The following is a 20181-nucleotide window of genomic DNA, read 5'->3' on the forward strand; positions in this document are numbered from 1 at the left end:
CTCCTCCGCTGACAAAAAGTAGTGCATGCAGATGTGGACTGTTGGATGCAGATCCCATTCAAGTCAATGGGTCCTCGTCCGCAGACGGTGGGCACACAGTCGGTGCCCCTGCATTGCAGACTGGAATTTGCGGTCTGCAGCAAGGCAAGGCCGGCACGCGGTCATGTGCATGAGCCCTTAGGATGGAAAGCGGGACTGACTTTGTGCAGTTGCTCACAGTGCAGTTGCTTGATATAATAAGGAGCAGAAAAAAAAATCTGGTTACACGCCCAATAACAGAATGTTGTTCGGGGTATGTAGACTTTTGCAACCACGATTATTATTGCTGCAGTGCAACGAAAATAATAATAATGAAGGAATAGTTTTGTTTTAAAGTCTAAAGGCGGTATTACACTGGTAGCGCTCATAGCGATCATCTGGCAGTGTAATACTGCCGCCGATTACCTAAACGATAAGCATGCTAAAAGATCGCGATTTGCCGGCAGCAAACAACTAGAAAGCATGGGGATGAGCGATGGCACAAGCGATGGCTGCATGTAATAGCAGCGGTCTCCTCCGCTAGCGAGCAGACGATTGCCGGGAAGGAACGCTTGTATGATGGCTGGGTCAAACACAGGCTTAATGCTCCTATGCAGACCTGTGTGTCTCCATGGTTACAGACTACAAACAGACCCTATGTAGTCAGATCCTGCAGTCATGTGTTTATTAGGCTTTTCTAGTAAAAATACGTTATCCGTCTCCTCTGGATAGCGAATGTGTTTGATGGGTGGGGGTCCCACTGATCACTAGAGTAAGGCCCCTTTCACACGAGCGAGTTTTCCACGCGGGTGCAATGCGTGACGGCTTTTCACTGATGGTTGCTAGGAGATGTTGTTTGTAAACCTTCAGTTTTTTATCACACGTGTGAAAAACGCATCAGAACGCATTGCACCCGCGCGGAAAAAACTGAACGCAATCGCAGACAAAACTGAATGAACCTGCTTGCAAAATGGTGCGAGTTTCACTGAACGCATCCGGACCTAATCCGTATTGTTCGTGTGAATGAGGCCTGAGGCCCCTAGCAGTCGAGCGTGTCTGGATTAGGTCCGGATGGGTTGCGGATGCGTTCAGTGAAAACTGCGCAATTTCGTAGGCAAAGTCATTCAGTTTTCCCTGCGATCGCGTTGAGTTGTTCAGTTTTTATCGCGCGGGTGCAGTGCGTTTTGATGCGTTTTGCACGCGCGTGATAAAAAACTGAATGTATACAAACAACATCTCTTAGCAGCCATCCTTGCTTGCGGATGCGATGTGATTTTCACGCAGCTCCATTCACTTCTATGGGCCCAGCGTTGCGTGAAAATCGCCAAATATAGAACATGCTGCGATTTTCACGCAACGCACAAGTGATGCGTGAAAACCCACGCTCATGTGCACAGCCCCATTGAAATGAATGGGTCAGGATTCAGTGTGGGTGCTATGCGTTCACATCACACATTGCACCCGCCCAGAATACTCCCTCGTCTGCAAGGGGCCTAAGGGTCCTGTGTCCTCCATTTGAATGGCGCAATGGACGACCACCACCAATCTAAAAGTTATCAGAATGTGCCTCTAAAGGGTCTTTCTGAGATCTTGATATCGATGAACCATCCTCAGGAAAGTTCATCAGTACCTGATCGGTGGGGGTCCGACACCCGAAACCCCTGCTGATCAGCTGTTTACTCCTGTGAGTGCCGCGGCCTTTGTGCAGCTCACCAAGCACAGCGCCGTACATTGTATAGTGGCCGTGCTTGGTACTGCGCCCCCACCGATCAGATACTGATGACCTATCCTGGGGCTAGGTCTTCAGTATTAAAATCTCGGAAAACCCCTTTTAAGGCTAGCCATAAATATGAGATACCCGTCAGCCGACTACTGATTCTCCCGAACCCAAAATGCACGCATAGTCAGCTCAGCCGAGTGTGCATGTGTTCTGGATGGGGAGAGAAGAATAAGCCACAGCCAGACATGTCGTCTCCTCAGGCAAGATGAAGTCCAACAGCCCCATCCTTATCTTGCCTAACATCTGCTGTCGGGGAGCAGCCGGAGACCCCAATCCACCGGAGATTGGTGCGTTTGGCCAATATGCGGCATATTCGTACGGTCTGCTTTGCTCCATTCATTGGCCTCCTCTCCTAACCTGCCAACAGTAGAACATGGAGTGGAGTAACCTTTGACTGCAGGATCAGACTACACAAGGTCTGTTTGTAGTCTGTAACCATGGAGACACATAGTTTTGCCTAGGAACTGTATACACATATGGTAGGAGATTTTTAAATAAAGACTATTTGCGAAGTTAAATTTTTTGTTGTAGCCTCCTTCAACCTGTCAAAGCAGCGGCCATGTTTTCTATGTAAGGCTACATTCACACTAGCGTTTCTATTTTCCGGTATTGAGATCCGTCATAGGGTCTCAATACCGCAAAAGAACGCTTCCGTTTTGTCCCCATTCATTGTCAATGGGGACAAAATGTGACTGAACAGAACGGAGCGCTCCAAAATGCATTCCGTTCCGTGTGGTTGCGTTTTCATACCGGAGAACAAACCGCAGCATGCTGCGGTTTTCTTTCCGTCCTGGGATGTGGAGCAAAAACGGATCCGGCATGACCCACAATGCAAGTCAATGGGGATGAATCCGTTTAACTCTGACACAATAGAAAACTGATCCGTCCCCCATTGACTTTCAAATTGAGTTCACGACTGATCCGTCTCGGCTATGTTACAGATAATACAAACTGATCCGTTCATAACAGATGCAGACGGTCGTATTATCAGTAACGGAAGCGTTTTTGCTGAACCCTGTCGGATCCAGCAAAAACACAAGTGTGAAAGTAGCCTAATAAGGAGTCAGGCGAGATCAATGAAAAACACTTGTTCACCTGTCACGCATTGATGCTTGGCCATAATTTGGATCTATGATGCATGAAGCCATAATGCTGCACCCGCCGGATTCTAGAAGATCATTCTGTAGATACCTATGGATCAATCAGACTGAGGCCTCACGCACACGGCCATTGCTCGGCCTTTCCAATATCCGTGCAGATTCCGCAGACGGATCCAGACCCATTCCGTGACCTCTCCGCAGCACATAAAACATAGAACATTTGCTATTTTTTGCAGTGCGGAGGCACTCCGTAGTGCTTCCCTGGGGTTCCGTGCATCCATTCCGCACAGCACCTTTCGGATTGTGATGCACAATACAGGCGCGGCCGTATGCATGAGGCCTGAGGACGACAAGGATTGTTTTTTAAAGGGCCAGTAAACCTAAAGTCGATTACAGAGGGGCAGCTGTAAATGTACCTGCACTGGAAATACAGGAGGTAGAGATAATTAGAAATACTACAGCTTTAGTTTTGGTTAACCGTTTAGCTGCCAGTGTGATCCCCTGGTGCTGTGAGCGCTCACATTCCAGGCATGTGTACAAGTTTGCAGCTTTCTGATGTCGATCTCATGTCACCTGTCAATCACAGCAGAAGATTTCTACCCCCAGGAATTCTTCTGTCTTTCCCCACTCTCTTTTCTTATTTTCCCTCTCCTATGTCACTTCATCTTCTGAAAAATGCAAACAAATAGTCCACCCCCCGAGGCCTGATACTGACGATGGATAACAGTGCTGCAAAGCGGGAGACCAAGTGTTAAAGAGATCCCCGCCTGTTGACAGCAACCATAATGACTCACTGGAAAGTCCTCGGGAGACGAGCCTGTGCCCCGGGACTCACCTTGTATCAGTTGGAGAACTGCTAAAATAACAATTCCCTAATGCATCATAATAATCTATGACAACTGTACCTGTTCTCTTGCTTTTTATGCAACTGTACTTTTAGCTGACTGTAAGGGGTTAATATTTGAAGAAAAATATGATTTAAAAAAAATAGCTTGACATAATTGCAGCAATTCTACTGTCTACTGCAGGCAACATCTCCTCTGGTTGGACCACCTGCAAGAACCTAATCCCACCTGCCGGGCTGACTGCTGCCAGTCACCAGTGCACGGATGATGCCTCAGAGAGCAAAGATTAAGTGACAACATCTGTGCTACTGTCTGGGGAGAGCAGCGCCCGAACAGGAGACGGCGCGAGGGATCAACATCCAGGGAAGAAGAATCAGTTTGTCAAAAAGAGGAGCATAACTCCAAGTGTGAGAGCAGATTATAAACTGAATCAATACATAAAAAGTGGAGTCACTGTGTACATACATTACTTATCCTGTATTATACTCCAGAGCTGCACTCACTATTCTGCTGGTGCAGTCACTGTGTACATACATTACTTATCCTGAACTGATCCTGAGTTACATCCTGTATTATACTCCAGAGCTGCACTCGCTATTCTGCTGGTGGAGTCACTGTGTATATACATTACATTACTTATCCTGTACTGATCCTGAGTTACATCCTGTATTATACTCCAGAGCTGCACTCACTATTCTGCTGGTGCAGTCACTGTGTACATACATTACATTACTTATCCTGTACTGATCCTGAGTTACATCCTGTATTATACTCCAGAGCTGCACTCACTATTCTGCTGGTGCAGTCACTGTGTACATACATTACATTACTTATCCTGTACTGATCCTGAGTTACATCCTGTATTATACTCCAGAGCTGCACTCACTATTCTGCTGGTGCAGACACTGTGTACATACATTACTTTTCCTGTACTGATCCTGAGTTACATCATGTATTATACTTCAGAGCTGCACTCACTATTCTGCTGGTGCAGTCACTGTGTACATACATTACTTATCCTGTACTCATCCTGAGTTACATCCTGCATTATACTCCAGAGCTGCACTCACTATTCTGCTGGTGCAGTCACTGTGTACATACATTACTTATCTTGTACTGATCCTGAGTTACATCCTGTATTATACTCCAGAGCTGCACTCACTATTCTGCTGGTGCAGTCACTGTGTACATACATTACTTATCCTGAACTGATCCTGAGTTACATCCTGTATTATACTCCAGAGCTGCACTCACTATTCTGCTGGTGCAGACACTGTGTACATACATTACTTTTCCTGTACTGATCCTGAGTTACATCATGTATTATACTTCAGAGCTGCACTCACTATTCTGCTGGTGCAGTCACTGTGTACATACATTACTTATCCTGTACTCATCCTGAGTTACATCCTGCATTATACTCCAGAGCTGCACTCACTATTCTGCTGGTGCAGTCACTGTGTACATACATTACTTATCTTGTACTGATCCTGAGTTACATCCTGTATTATACTCCAGAGCTGCACTCACTATTCTGCTGGTGCAGTCACTGTGTACATACATTACTTATCCTGAACTGATCCTGAGTTACATCCTGTATTATACTCCATAGCTGCACTCGCTATTCTGCTGGTGGAGCACTGTGTATATACATTACATTACTTATCCTGTACTGATCCTGAGTTACGTCCTGTATTATACTCCAGAGCTGCACTCACTATTCTGCTGGTGGAGTCACTGTGTATATACATTACATTACTTATCCTGTACTGATCCTGAGTTACATCCTGTATTATACTCCAGAGCTGCACTCACTATTCTGCTGGTGCAGTCACTGTGTACATACATTATATTACTTATCCTGTACTGATCCTGAGTTACATCCTGTATTATACTCTAGAGCTGCACTCACTATTCTGCTGAAGGAGTCACTGTGTACATATATAACATTACTTATCCTGTACTGATCCTGAGTTACATCCTGTATTATACTCCAGAGCTGCACTCACTATTCTGCTGGTGCAGACACTGTGTACATACATTACTTATCCTGTACTGATCCTGAGTTACATCATGTATTATACTTCAGAGCTGCACTCACTATTCTGCTGGTGCAGTCACTGTGTACATACATTACTTATCCTGTACTCATCCTGAGTTACATCCTGCATTATACTCCAGAGCTGCACTCACTATTCTGCTGGTGCAGTCACTGTGTACATACATTACTTATCCTGTACTGATCCTGAGTTACATCCTGTATTATACTCCAGAGCTGCACTCACTATTCTGCTGGTGGAGTCACTGTGTACATACATTACATTACTTATCCTGTACTGATCCTGAGTTACATCCTGTATTATACTCCAGAGCTGCACTCACTATTCTGCTGGTGCAGTCACTGTGTACATACATTACATTACTTATCCTGTACTGATCCTGAGTTACATCCTGTATTATACTCCAGAGCTGCACTCACTATTCTGCTGAAGGAGTCACTGTGTACATACATTACTTATCCTGTACTGATCCTGAGTTACATCCTGTATTATACTCCAGAGCTGCACTCACTATTCTGCTGGTGCAGACACTGTGTACATACATTACTTATCCTGTACTGATTATGAGTTACATCATGTATTATACTTCAGAGCTGCACTCACTATTCTGCTGGTGGAGTCACTGTGTACATACATTACTTATCCTGTACTGATCCTGAGTTACATCCTGTATTATACTCCAGAGCTGCACTCACTATTCTGCTGGTGCAGTCACTGTGTACATACATTACTTCCCCTGTACTGATCCTGAGTTACATCCTGTACTATACTCCAGAGCTGCACTCACTATTCTGCTGGTGCAGTCACTGTGTACATACATTACTTCCCCTGTACTGATCCTGAGTTACATCCTGTACTATACTCCAGAGCTGCACTCACTATTCTGCTGGTGCAGTCACTGTGTACATACATTACTTATCCTGTACTGATCCTGAGTTACATCCTGTATTATACTCCAGAGCTGCACTCACTATTCTGCTGGTGCAGTCACTGTGTACATACATTACTTCCCCTGTACTGATCCTGAGTTACATCCTGTATTATACTCCAGAGCTGCACTCACTATTCTGCTGGTGCAGTCACTGTGTACATACATTACATTACTTATTTTGTACTGATCCTGAGATACATCCTGTATTATTCTCCAGAGCTGCACTCACTATTCTGCTGGTGCAGTCACTGTGTACATACATTACATTACTTATCCTGTACTGATTCTGAGTTACATCCTGTATTATACTCCAGAGCTGCACTCACTATTCTGCTGGTGCAGTCACAGTGTATATACATTATATTACTGATCCTGTACTAATCCTGAGTTACATTATACTCCAGAGCTGTGCTCAGTATTCTGCTTTATACTTTTTATGTAGATTAACGTTATATTCTGAAAGAAGATTTCATATATTTTGGGTTCAAAGAAATTTTGTTTTGTGCTTTAATTCTTAGGCAGTTAAAAAATGACATTGACTCCTGTAATATCTCTAAGGGGCTGTCACCTCGGTCTATGGATTTTGTCTGGTGTTGCTGTTGAGCTCCACGAAAGTGAATGAGGCTGAGCTGCAATGCCACAATCAGCCTGTGGAAAGGTGTGGCACAGTTTTGGAAGAATGCAACCATATTTTCCAAATCCTGTGCAACCCTTTTAAATCTTCTACTTTACATTAGGAAATTGTAATAACATCCACTCCTTCATACAGACCTATCAGCAAAATTGCTGCCAAAAGAGACTGGGCACACTGATACCCCCTGATGTCCTCATCAGAATGCGGGCACATGTGAGGCTTTCATAAATGAATGTCAGATATTCTGTTGAAGGTGCATGTGTTTATATGCTAGTCAGTTGCTTAGTGGGCAATCCCCTAATATATGAGCAGAGCTTTACTACCTCTAGTCTGTGTATGCCACACATGTCTGACCCTCATCCTATAAGCGTTGAATCCTCTTTTACCCTACAGTCGTGGCCAAAAGTTTTGGGAATGACACAAATATTAGTTTTCACAAAGTTTGCTGCTAAACTGCTTTTAGATCTTAGTTTCAGTTGTTTCTGTGATGTAGTGAAATATAATTACACGCACTTCATACGTTTCAAAGGCTTTTATCGACAATTACATGACATTTATGCAAAGAGTCAGTATTTGCTGTGTTGGCCCTTCTTTTTCAGGACCTCTGCAATCTGACTGGGCATGCTCTCAATCCACTTCTGGGCCAATTCCTGACTGATAGCAACCCATTCTTTCATAATCACTTCTTGGAGTTTGTCAGAATTAGTGGGTTTTTGTTTGTCCACCCGCCTCTTGAGGATTGACCACAAGTTCTCAATGGGATTAAGATCTGGGCAGTTTCCAGACTATGGACTCAAAATGTCAATGTTTTGGTCCCCGAGCCACTTAGTTATCACTTTTGCCTTATGGCACGGTGCTCCATCGTGCTGGAAAATGCTTTGTTCTTCACCAAACTGTTGTTGGATTGTTGGAAGAAGTTGCTGTTGGAGGGTGTTTTGGTGCTATTCTTTATTCATGGCTGTTTTGGGTAAAATTGTGAGTGAGCCCACTCCCTTGGATGAGAAGCAACCCCACACATGAATGGTCCCAGGATGCTTTACTGTTGGCATGACACAGGACTGATGGTAGTGCTCACCTTCTCTTCTCCGGACAAGCCTTTTTCCAGATGCCCCAAACAATCGGAAAGAGGCTTCATCGGAGAATATGACTTTGCCCCAGTCCTCAGCCGTCCATTCACCAAACTTTCTGCAGAAGATCAATCTGTCCCTGATGATGTTTTTTTTGGAGAGAAGTGGCTTCTTTGCTGCTCTTCTTGACACCAGGCCATCTTCCAAAAGTCTTGGCCTCACTGTGCGTGCAGATGCGCTCACACCTGCCTGCTGCCATTCCTGAGCAAGCTCTGCACTGGTGGCACTCCGATCCTGCAGCTGAATCCTCTTTAGGAGACGATCCTGGCGCTTGCTGGACTTTCTTGGACGCCCTGAAGCCTTCTTAGCAAGAATTGAACCTCTTTCCTTGAAGTTCTTGATGATCCTATAAATTGTTGATTGAGGTGCAATCTTAGTAGCCACAGTATCCTTGCCTGTGAAGCCATTTTTATGCAACGCAATGATGGCTGCACGCGTTTCTTTGCAGGTCACCATGGTTAACAATGGAAGAACAATGATTTCAAGCATCACCCTCCTTTTAACATGTCAAGTCTGCCATTTTAACCCAATCAGCCTGACATAATGATCTCCAGCCTTGTGCTCGTCAACATTCTCACCTGAGTTAACAAGACGATTACTGAAATAATCTCAGCAGGTCCTTTAATGACAGCAATGAAATGCAGTGGAAAGGTTTTTTTGGGATTAAGTTAATGTTCATGGCAAATAAGGACTATGCAATTCATCTGATCACTCTTCATAACATTCTGGAGTATATGCAAATTGCTATTCTAAAAACTTAAGCAGCAACTTTTCCAATTTCCAATATTTTTGTCATTCTCAAAACTTTTGGCCACGACTGTACATTCAGTAACAGCACAGCAGAGGAGATATATACTCTCATAGAAGTCCCCTGCACTAGATCACAGGAACACCTTCAGCTCTGCTGTGCCGACAGCTCTCCGAATCAAACTATATACATTGTGCAACCCCTAAAGAGATCAGAACATGCTGCAAAGGAAACCAACACATGCAATTATACTTTACTAACGTCGTGTTTGGTGTAAATAAAGCCTGATTATTTAAGAACCACTTCTGCAGTTTTAGGACGCCTTCACACTTGGCAGATTTTGTTGCAGAAAGTTTCTGTGACTGAAAAACCGTTCCATTCATCTGAATTCCATGTGCTTGCTGCCAGAACAGCCCTATGTAAATGGATGCAACTCATTTTCAGTAGCAGAAATATTCTGCAACAAAACCTGTCGTTTGAAGGCGCCCTTAAAATATTGTTTGGAAAATGGTAAAAACTTCACTTATTTATATACAGGAGATACCCAGGTTATTCCAGCATGCTCCATATTACTATATACAAGAAGATGTCTAACTTATACCAGCTGTACATATATAATTATATACAGGAGATACCCAGGTTATACCAGCATGGGCCATATCACTATATACAGGAAGATGTATAACTTATACCAGCTGTACATATATAATTATATACAGGAGATACCCAGGTTATACCAGCTGTACATATATAATTATATACAGGAGATGCCCAGGTTATACCAGCATGCTCCATATCACTATATACAAGAAGATGTATAACTTATACCAGCTGTAGATATATAATTATATACAGGAGATACCCAGGTTATACCAGCATGCTCCATATCACTATATACAAGAAGATGTATAACTTATACCAGCTGTACATATACAATTATATACAGGAGGTGCCCAGGTTATACCAGCTGTACATATATAATTATATACAGGAGATACCCAGGTTATACCAGCATGGTCCATATCACTATATACAAGAAGATGTATAACTTATACCAGCTGTACATGTATTATTATATACAGGAGATACCCAGGTTATACCAGCATGCTCCATATCACTATATACAAGAAGATGTATAACTTTTACCAGCTGTACATATATAATTATATACAGGAGATACCCAGGTTATACCAGCATGGTCCATATCACTATATACAAGAAGATGTATAACTTATACCAGCTGTACATGTATTATTATATACAGGAGATACCCAGGTTATACCAGCGTGGTCCATATCACTATATACATAAGATGTATAACTTATACCAGCTGTACATATATAATTATATACAGGAGATGCCCAGGTTATACCAGCATGGTCCATATCACTATATACAAGAAGATGTATAACTTATACCAGCTGTACATATATAATTATATACCGGAGATGCCCAGGTTATACCAGCATGGTCCATATCACTATATACAAGAAGATGTATAACTTATACCAGCTGTACATATATAATTATATACAGGAGATTCCCAGGTTATACCAGCATGGTCCATATCACTATATACAAGAAGATGTATAACTTATACCAGCATGCTCCATATCACTATATACAAGAAGATGTATAACTTATACCAGCTGTACATATATAATTATATACAGGAGATGCCCAGGTTATACCAGCATGCTCCATATCACTATATACAAGAAGATGTATAACTTATACCAGCTGTACATATATAATTATATACAGGAGATGCCCAGATTATACCAGCTGTACATATATAATTATATACAGGAGATTCCCAGGTTATACCAGCATGCTCCATATCACTATATACAAGAAGATGTATAACTTATACCAGCTGTACATATATAATTATATACAGGAGATACCCAGGTTATACCAGCATGGTCCATATCACTATATACAAGAAGATGTATAACTTATACCAGCTGTACATATATAATTATATACAGGAGATTCCCAGGTTATACCAGCATGGTCCATATCACTATATACAAGAAGATGTATAACTTATACCAGCATGCTCCATATCACTATATACAAGAAGATGTATAACTTATACCAGCTGTACATATATAATTATATACAGGAGATGCCCAGGTTATACCAGCATGGTCCATATCACTATATACAAGAAGATGTATAACTTATACCGGCTGTACATATATAATTATATACAGGAGATGCCCAGGTTATACCAGCATGCTCCATATCACTATATACAAGAAGATGTATAACTTATACCAGCTGTACATATATAATTATATACAGGAGATGCCCAGATTATACCAGCATGCTCCATATCACTATATACAAGAAGATGTATAACTTATATCAGCTGTACATACAGTGGGGGAAATAATTATTTGACCCCTCACTGATTTTGTAAGTTTGTCCAATGACAAAGAAATGAAAAGTCTCAGAACAGTATCATTTCAATGGTAGGTTTATTGTAACAGTGGCAGATAGCACATCAAAAGGAAAATTCGAAAAAATAACTTTAAATAAAAGATAGCAACTGATTTGCATTTCATTGAGTGAAATAAGTATTTGAACCCCTACCAACCATTAAGAGTTCTGGCTCCCACAGAGTGGTTAGACACTTCTACTCAATTAGTCACCCTCATTAAGGACACCTGTCTTAACTAGTCACCTGTATAAAAGACACCTGTCCACAGAATCAATCAATCAAGCAGACTCCAAACTCTCCAACATGGGAAAGACCAAAGAGCTGTCCAAGGATGTCAGAGACAAAATTGTAGACCTGCACAAGGCTGGAATGGGCTACAAAACCATTAGCAAGAAGCTGGGAGAGAAGGTGACAACTGTTGGTGCGATTGTTCGAAAATGGAAGGAGCACAAAATGACCATCAATCGACCTCGCTCTGGGGCTCCACGCAAGATCTCACCTCGTGGGGTGTCAATGGTTCTGAGAAAGGTGAAAAAGCATCCTAGAACTACACGGGAGGAGTTAGTTAATGACCTCAAATTAGCAGGGACCACAGTCACCAAGAAAACCATTGGAAACACATTACACCGCAATGGATTAAAATCCTGCAGGGCTCGCAAGGTCCCCCTGCTCAGGAAGGCACATGTGCAGGCCCGTCTGAAGTTTGCCAATGAACACCTGAATGATTCAGAGAGTGACTGGGAGAAGGTGCTGTGGTCTGATGAGACCAAAATAGAGCTCTTTGGCATTAACTCAACTCGCTGTGTTTGGAGGAAGAAAAATGCTGCCTATGACCCCCAAAACACCGTCCCCACCGTCAAGCATGGGGGTGGAAACATTTTGCTTTGGGGGTGTTTTTCTGCTAAGGGCACAGGACAACTTATTCGCATAAACGGGAAAATGGACGGAGCCATGTATCGTGAAATCCTGAGCGACAACCTCCTTCCCTCTGCCAGGAAACTGAAAATGGGTCGTGGATGGGTGTTCCAGCATGACAATGACCCAAAACATACAGCAAAGGCAACAAAGGAGTGGCTCAAGAAGAAGCACATTAAGGTCATGGAGTGGCCTAGTCAGTCTCCGGACCTTAATCCAATCGAAAACCTATGGAGGGAGCTCAAGCTCAGAGTTGCACAGAGACAGCCTCGAAACCTTAGGGATTTAGAGATGATCTGCAAAGAGGAGTGGACCAACATTCCTCCTAAAATGTGCGCAAACTTGGTCATCAATTACAAGAAACGTTTGACCTCTGTGCTTGCAAACAAGGGTTTTTCCACCAAGTATTAAGTCTTTTTTTGTTAGAGGGTTCAAATACTTATTTCACTCAATGAAATGCAAATCAGTTGCTATCTTTTATTTAAAGTTATTTTTTCGATTTTCCTTTTGATGTGCTATCTGCCACTGTTACAATAAACCTACCATTGAAATGATACTGTTCTGAGACTTTTCATTTCTTTGTCATTGGACAAACTTACAAAATCAGTGAGGGGTCAAATAATTATTTCCCCCACTGTATATAATTATATACAGGAGATACCCAGGTTATACCAGCATGGTCCATATCACTATATACAAGAAGATGTATAACTTATACCAGCTGTACATATATAATTATAGACAGGAGATACCCAGGTTATACCAGCATGCTCCATATCACTATATACAAGAAGATGTATAACTTATACCGGCTGTACATATATAGTTATATACAGGAGATGCCCAGGTTATACCAGCACGGTCCATATCACTATATACAAGAAGATGTATAACTTATACCAGCTGTACATATATAATTATATACAGGAGATGGTGCAGTACTCTCTGTCACCAGCAGGCGGTGTGCTGTATTGCTCTTCCAGTATGGGCTGGACCTCTGCAGGGCATCTTGATTGTCACCTCTGTTTGTGTAGAACCATTTGATGTGTAACAATGTATCAGACACAGAATGGAACAATTTACAAACACCATTAGCAGGTGATTTATGACTAGAATGCACTTCCTTAGAAGAAGCCGATCATTTGCGTCTCAGCAGCGGTCAGTAAAGGGTTAATGGCGTTGCGCACACAACAATGAAAATATAAACCAGTAGCTGAGCTCGCGCCAGAGATAAAGCGCTCCCTCTATATTAAAAACAATTTATTTTCCGGACTTGATTCCCCTTTCTCTGAACTCGTCCTTTGTTCTCAATACCGGCTAATAAGCGGCTGCGCCATTAACCCTTCCCGGCACACAACGTAATAACCTGATAAACTGTCGTCTCGACTGTGCAGGCAAATCAGACTCACAAACAGAGTTTCATTATACAGGGCAGTCAGGAAGCGAGGGGTGGTATTCTTAAAGGGGTATACCACTTTTTACACACCCCATACCTAGGGTTTGTTTGGTTTCAGGCATAGCCCCTGAAATCGAATAAATCATCAGTAAGTCCTGGAGTCCTCCTGGGGCCTAGTTCACACTTCAGTGATTTGGTCAGTGTTTGATCAGTGATTTCCATCAGTGGCAGTGAGCCGAAACCAGGACTGGAGGCTACACAGACATAAGGAGTAATAGAAGGGCTTGCATCTGTTCTGTATTTTGGACCTGTCTTGGTTTTTGCTCACAATCACTGATAAAAATCACTGACTAAACACTGATCAAACACTGAGGCCTCGTTCATATTTCCGTTTTTCACTGGACAGCACACGTACCCATTGATTTAGATGTGTCTGTTCACATTTCAGTATTTTTTACTGACCGTGGGACATGCACTATTTTGACCCGTGATGCGGACCAAGCACGCCCACAGAAGTCTATGGGTCCGTGAAAATCACTGACACAACACAGATGGCATCTGTGTTGTGTCCGTGTTGCGTCCGTTTTTCACTGAAGACTAATAGGAGTTTCTTTGGAAATTAATATTCAGCTGAGCAACGTCAGTAAATTACGGATGACACACGGATGGTAAAAACGGACACGCGGACCAACCACGGATCCTTCACGGACAGCTTCACGGATGAAACATGTACGCTTTTTTTTTTTACCGGCGTGACACTGACACGGAAATGTGAACGAGGCCCTACTGTGTGAAGCAGGGTTTTCTTAAAAAGTAGGTCTAAATGGCATTCATTGATATCTGTTTCTGGGAAAGCTGGGTGACTGCTTCCAAGCCTTGATTCAAACCTGTCAACTGAAAGAATGAAGGGTCTGCAGCGTTCTACCAGACCCGATGTCATGGTCTTCTTAAAGGGGTTGTCTAGTTTTATGTTTATGTAAATGAGGCATCATCATTGCATCATTACATGTCTTGCTACTTTCTAATAATGTTTTAGTTTTTCACCATTTTCAAGATCTGAATGGAATTTGTGAAAGCCGCCATGATCATGTCCGCCTGACACTGATGCCTGGGTTCAGATGTGCAGAAAAAAATCTGCAGAAAATTAGTTTTGTTTTTAAACAGGGTTAGCAGTGAATTTGCAGGCGATTATGGATTTAACCAAGAAAAAAGGCTCCAAGGGGGAGAGTGTCAATATCTAAAACATAACTTTTAATTAAGGCCCCTTTCACACAGGCGAGTTTTCCGCGCGGGTGCAATGCGTGAGTAGAACGCATTGCACCCGCACTGAATCCCGACCCATTCATTTCTATGGGGCTGTGCACACGAGCGGTGATTTTCACGCATCACTTGAGCATTGCGTGAAAATCGCAGCATGCTCTATTTTGTGCGTTTTTCACGCAACGCAGGCCCCATAGAAGTGAATGGGGCTGCGTAAAAAAAATCACAAGCAAGTGCGGATGCGGTGCGATTTTCACGCACGTTTGCTAGGAGACAATCGGGATGGGGACCCGATCTTTATTATTTTCCCTTATAACATGGTTATAAGGGAAAATAATAGCATTCTGAATACAGAATGCTTAGTACAATAGCGCTGGAGGGGTTAAAAAAATAAAAATAAAAAATGTAACTCACCTTAATCCATTTGCTCGCGCAGCCGACATCTCTTCTGTCTTCAGCTTTCCTGTGCACAGGAAAAGGATCTGTGGTGACGTCACTGCAGTCATCACATGGTCTGTCACATCATCCATCACCATGGTGATGGATCATGTGATGGACCATGTGATGAGCGTAGTAATGTCATCAAAGGTCCTTTACCCAGGTCCTGAAGACAGAAGAGATGCCGGCTGAGCGAACAAGTGGATTAAGGTGAGTTAAAAAATTTTTTAACCCCTCCAGCCCTATTGTACTAAGCATTCTGTATTCAGAATGCTATTATTTTCCCTTATAACCATGTTATAAGGGAAAATAATACAATCTACAGAACACCTAACCCAAACCCGAACTTCTGTGAAGAAGTCCGGGTTCGGGTTTGTGTACCAAACATGCCGATTTTTCTCACGCGCGTGCAAAACGCATTACAATGTTTTGCACTCGCGCTGAAAAATCGCACATTTTCCCGCGACGCACCCGCATCTTATCCGGCCCAAAAACATGACGCCCGTGTGAAAGAGGCCTAAGTGTACGGATAAAACACACCACTGTGATGCAAGACACTAAAAACATGAGGGGTCCAAACCTGGCGCCACCTAGTAAAAGGTCGAGCAGTCTTACCAGACCAATACGTATGATGGGACCAGGAGAGGTTTCAAGGGAGGCGGATCAGGAGGATGTCAGAGGTAGGTCCAATGGAAAGCCACGGTAGTCGACAGGGTCTGTATAGATGATGAAGCTCAGTGCCCTAGTGAACCCTATTAACGGGGAAGGGGGCTAGCTTCATTCTACCTACCAATACAGAGCACCCGCCCCGATAGGGGCGACCCCGTCCGGATACCTGTCCCTAATCGCACCTGATCCCTAGATCTAAAAAGTATTTATTGTAGCCAGTTCATGCGCTCCTAATGACACCCCGACATGGCACGTTTCTGTCCGTGTCGACTCTTCAGGGGAGTACGTACAAAAGGAAAGAAAACCTACAGCGAAAACTGGATCAAATCTAGATATAATTGTAAATGCCCCTCAGGTGAGAGGGGGCATCTAAGGGAAGGAAGTGGTGATCCTAAGCTAATTGGTCACGAGGATATATTAATCCTACGCTTTCAGGGTCACCCCCATGGTCGGGGTAAAAAACTACCAGCAGCGATAATGCACCTCACCAGTGGATTTAAAGGGAAGGCCCCCACCCCACGTCTGGCGTCGGCGCGTGACGCCAGGCGCTAGCGCCGCGGTCATGGGGGCGGCCAATAGTAAGATAAGGAGAGGCGGCGCAGGTGGTTACCTGGTTACAGAAGTAAACAAGAAACGCTAAGGGACGCACAACTCGTGTGCGTCCATGGTCACCTAGTAATTACAATCAATAGAACAATTATTGTCATTTTTGGCAAAATTCAAGAGAAGAGGAGATGAAAGGGTTACCCAAATTTAGCCAACTAAGCAGACTTAGATACTCCTAAGATATGGGGACTACATGGGGGGCATATACCATATATTAGATCATTGGTAGAGAGGGGTATCCTCTATATCACAACGTGACTAAAGCTGGACAGTAACTCATCATATGAAGCAACCAGAATTGAGTCTCTCGTTGAGACCCAGAGGGGCTGATGTTTTTAGGTAGAATATCCAGCGTGATTGGCGCTGGAGAAGATCCCTGTCCCAGTTGCCCCCTCTGGGTGGGGGTTTGACCAGATCAATGCCCATAAATCGTAATTGATCTCTCCCTAAATGTACATGCTTAGCTAGCGGAGTGTCTCTTCTGTGTAAGATGTCTCCCAGGTGCTCGCCTAGCCTCCTTCGAAGTTCACGTGTAGTTATAGTGCCACATTCACACAAAATACGGTAGATCACTCCCTTGGATTTACAGTTAATGGACTGTGAGATGGAGTAGGTTTTACCGGTAACAGAGCTGGTAAAGGATATGCTTACAGGCTACACAGTTTGCCACACTTGTAACAACCCACAACATTGGACCAGTGTCCGGTTGGAAGAAAAGGGGGTGTGAACTAGTTTGTCGCGTAAACTGCGACCCCCGTCTATACGTGATCTGGGGATAATCCAGCCAAGAACATCCCCCAAGTCAGGGTCCATTTTAAGAATCTCCCAGTGGAGTTGTAAAATTTGTCTCACTTGTTTTGATCCACTGGAAAAGGTGGTAATTATACGTAACACTTTGGCATCTAAGTTACTGGACCGATTGGGGGTCAGTAGGGAGGGTCTATGTTGGGATAGAGCTGCCTTATAAGGGGTCTATGTTGGGCTATCCCCTTTGTTAAAACCGTGTCCTCAGATCAGCCGCTTGTTTGAGCAATTTCTCCTCAGCCGGAGATGTTGGCCCCTCGGAATCCCTCTCCTCCTGAGTGGCTGCTCTCCCACCTCAGGAGGGAATTGGTGGAATAAGTTTTCCCTTGAATAGAAGTGTCTAGTTCGTCTTTGGCATTTCTTGTGACTTTGATATCCAAAAATGGTAGACTATAGAGGGGTGTGACTCACAAGGGAAGCTCATGCCTATCCGATTAAGATTCAATTGCGAAACAAAGGATTCAAACGGCATTTTGTTGCCATTCCAGAAGATGAAGATGTCGTCGATATATCGCGCGCACAGACCAATTCTAGATAGATCCTCCGATTCCTCATCCCTGAATACCAGGGTCTCCTCCCACCAGCCCAGAAATAAGTTAGCGTAGGAGGGGGCACATGGGCTCCCCATCGCTGTAGCCCTGAGGAGAAAAAATTCCTGGTCAGGGTAAATTCAAGGATACGGAGGATGAATTGGCTGTGGGCGCGATATTGGCAACCACGGGACTTGAGGAAATGTTCCACTGCCATCAGGCCCAAATGATGCGATATAGAGGAGTACAAAGCCTGTAATGCTTGATAGAAGGCAGGTTCCCTCCGAGGCAAGGCCTTCCAAGCGTTTTAGAAGGTCGGTAGTGTCCCTAGTATAAGATGGCAAAGCAGTAACAAAGGGAGCCAAAATACGGTCAATGTAGATACCAAGATTTTGACTCAGGTTACCTACGCCGGACACCATCGGTCTCCCTTTGAGGGGTGACAACCCCTTGTGGATTTTGGGGAGACAGTAAAACGTGGACCTACGAGGATGTGGAGGAAAAAGGAAAGCGTATTCCTCAGGTGAAATTACATGAGAGCCCTTCGCTTCATCCAGAATAGTTTTCAGTTCGCGCTCATAGACATCAGTAGGGTCTGTATCGAGGATCTCATAAGTCTCACCATCAGACAATAGAGCTTGACACATATTTCACTGGAGCTCGTGGCATTTTAGTACTTTTCAGTTTTAGATTGGTAAAAGGGCGGATGCCTAAAGCGGAGTTGTCCTCCATATCTAAGGAGTGTAGAAGTTGCACATCCGCTAGTAGATCCCCAGTTCAAGACATTGGCGTTTGTCCATATGTTTAAAGTGTTTGTGCCACCTTAATTTGCGAACAAACAAATGTAGATCTTTGACTGCCGTGAATCTATCAAATCTAGGGGTAGGCACAAAGGACAGACCCAGTTCTTAGGTTTTAATTTCGTCTTGGGTAGGAGGACGTGAAGAGAGATTGACCACTTGTGGTCCTGAGATTACGTTGGAGGCGGTTGTGTACGGCTGCGGAGTGGATATTCTAGGGTCTGGTTGGGTTGCCCTAAAAAACGTGTATCACGTCCTCGGTAAGAGCCCCGAGAGCGACCCCGTCTTGGTGTCCCCCTTTTAGGGTACTTGTTGGTCTTGGGGCCTGTCTCCCGTCTCAGTAGAGGACCGTTCTGAATTACTCTGTTTATTGTCTCTCTTACTGTTAATTAAGGAGGACTAAATATGGTTTTCCTTAAAATCGGAGAGATCCCTGATGAACTGACGGTGTTTTCTCTCTTTGAGGTGGTATTGATATTTCTCCCGGGTAAGTTGTAATTGCTTCTCTATGTTAGAGAGTTATACTGTGCACATCAGGCCATATGATCATATGAGTGCGGGACAATAGCCCCGCGGGCGGCCCGACGCGCACAGCATCATTGTAATCTATGATGCGCTGTACTCCCATGCGCACGATCAATGTCGCTCCGGGACATATGGCCCGCTCACGGACTGTATATCTCGGAGGGCATACGGTTGTGTGCAAGAAGCCTAAAGGTAACTCCCCCGTTTCTCCGGGCATGGCGTGGAGGAGGGGCCCCGATCCAAAGGGGCCCATAGCACTCTAGTTACGCCACTGACTCCACCCCAAAGATTTGCAAGAAATGTATTATACAGTGTACTGCAAATCTGGGAGGCCACTCATGGAGGGAATACGGTCGTGTGCAAGATGCCTTAGTCCTAGAGGCTCCGCTCTCTCTGCAACTGCTGCACCCTCTGCAGTTTGATTGACAGGGCCAGGCAGTGAAAACATCATCATGTCTGGTCCTGTCAATCAAAGTGGAGAGAGCGCGGAAGTTGCAGAGAGAGCAGAGCATTTAAGTGTAGTGGTAACGCCCCCGTTGCTCCTAG

The 20181-nt window shown here is 43.9% G+C and overlaps 1 protein-coding gene across 2 annotated transcripts in view; it reads right to left on the reverse strand.

The window, feature by feature from the left end:
* WNT6 (Wnt family member 6) overlaps nucleotides 1–20181 on the reverse strand; it is a 78088-nt gene that overhangs the window by 22489 nt on the left and 35418 nt on the right. The window lies entirely within an intron of this gene.

This window comes from Bufo bufo, chromosome 7, assembly GCF_905171765.1.
Source record: "Bufo bufo chromosome 7, aBufBuf1.1, whole genome shotgun sequence".
In the NCBI taxonomy this organism is placed as follows: domain Eukaryota; kingdom Metazoa; phylum Chordata; class Amphibia; order Anura; family Bufonidae; genus Bufo; species Bufo bufo.